This window comes from Sinocyclocheilus anshuiensis, unplaced genomic scaffold (genome assembly GCF_001515605.1).
Source record: "Sinocyclocheilus anshuiensis isolate Anshui unplaced genomic scaffold, SAMN03320099.WGS_v1.1 scaffold880, whole genome shotgun sequence".
Classification (NCBI taxonomy): domain Eukaryota; kingdom Metazoa; phylum Chordata; class Actinopteri; order Cypriniformes; family Cyprinidae; genus Sinocyclocheilus; species Sinocyclocheilus anshuiensis.
This window is the reverse complement of record NW_015548254.1, coordinates 1,046,833-1,048,950: the sequence shown is the minus strand read 5'-3', so window position 1 is coordinate 1,048,950 and position 2,118 is coordinate 1,046,833.

Below are 2,118 nucleotides of genomic sequence, written 5' to 3'. Positions count from 1 at the left end.
GGCGGCAGCAACAATACTACAGCGAGAATAAAAGTTACGCCTTCTTTCTTTGCGTGAACATTTGGGCGGCGTTATGCAAATCTTCCCACATCGTGACGTAGACATGTGGGGGGCGTGTTTGAATGAGGCGTTTTAGGAGGGCGTGGTTGACTCTTATAAAGAATATCTCTTTGGATTTGAGACTTTAGTCTTTGCAACTTTACAGATCTTCTTTATGCACCAAGAGCTTGTAACACTCCAAAGAGAAAGGAAAAATTTAAATCGCATTATATGACCCCTTTAAGCTCGTAGGCTGAAATCCAAACTGCTAGGTCAGGGGTACAGAATAAACCGGTTTCCTTTCTTTAGGCTTTGAAATGGAGATATTCCCCATCTTACGCAATTCTGATGCAACATGCTGCTGCAGATCGTCTCACCTGAGCTCCGGTCATGCTCCTGGAGTTAATTACATCATGACGAAACTATAACGGGGCCTAATGGTTAGAGAGTCGGACTCGTAACCCAACGGTTGCGGGTTCGAGTCTCGTACCGGCAGGGATTGTAGGTGGGGGGAGTGAATGTACAGCGCTCTCTCCCACCTTCAATACCACGACTGAGGTGCCCTTGAGCAAGGCACCGAACCCCCAACTGCTCCCCGGGTGCCGCAGCAAAAAATGGCTGCCCACTGCTCCGGGTGTGTGTTCACGGTGTGTATGTGTTCACTGCTGTGTGTGTGCACTTTGGATGGGATAAATGCAGAGCACTAATTCCGAGTATGGGTCACCATACTTGGCCACATGTCACATGTCACTTCACTAACGGCGCTTCAGATCAGTGTATCCTGGGAAACCAGCTTTTCCTGTTGATACTTCAGCAAAAATGTTCTCAGTGGTCACTTGCAGGTCCTCATGTCGGGCGTCTGAGAGTGTCACGTATTCCAGCGTAAACAGGATGATTTATTCTTCCGGTATGGGCACTGATTTCATAAAGATAAACCACATTGGGATCATGTCATTTCACTGCCGTAAACAGGAAATGTACACAAGGTCTGTCCTGAGGCTTTTGTTTTACACCATGTCCTGGACGCAAGGCAATAAGATTCCAGCGACAAGCAATTTGTCTGTCAACGCAAGATGTGTCAAAATCAATCAAAAATCACAGCCAATCAGAAAAGCGTGTGGGCGGAGCCTTTCTCTGAGAGCACACTGCATTCGCAACGAAATTGATTAGTAATCTAATTCACTAATATTAAACCATTTTCACATTATTAAAAATACACACCGAGTGGCTGATACAATCTTTGTCACTGAATACACATTTTTGTTCACATTGCGTTCACAGTTTGAACGTTTATGTTTCCTTTAATTAATTTTCAAGATCTAAGGTAAATTATCCATTGTCGTTTTCAGTTTGGCTATAAAGATCACGCAAAATGATATTCAGACTTATCATTTAACGCATTTGACTTTAACGGGTTATGCGCAACAGACTTCCATATTCTGCTGAACGGGTCTCGTCGCTTCCAGTTCAAGCGTTTTGCATGCTTCATTAAATATGAAGCTGTCTTACTCAAGATGCCTTCAAAGTAGATGCAAAGATGATCATAACCAATGTCCATCACATATGCAGATTGATATCTAAATGTTTTTATTTTTATTATTTTTACTAACATTCTGGCATTATTTAATATGGCTGTTAACTCGAGCGGAAGCGATGAGACCTGTTTTCCGGGTTTGGTAAGGGGACGTTCAACATATACCCCGTTTAAAAGTACGTAATCAGTAACTGGCTGAGATTATCATTGTTTGTATGCTGTTGTTCCGGTGTTGCAGAAATCATTTCCGAATCCCTTGTTGCGCGTCGCAAAACATCTGATTGACGTTGAAAAGATGTTGCGGTAAGTAACAGCACTGAAATGTATCAACGGCAACCAAAGTTTCACAATTTATCTTTCGAGTTTGTATGTAAACGTGCCGCCCTCGATATCTGAATGCAAGGTCCAAAAATCATTTTTATTTGTGATCTTAAAGGTCCCATATTGTCAAAACTGAAATTTCCTGGCTTTTTTCACGATTACTGAGGTCTAGGGGCTATTTAACTACCATATAAGTTTCAAAACAGTCAGTCCACAGTAAAATT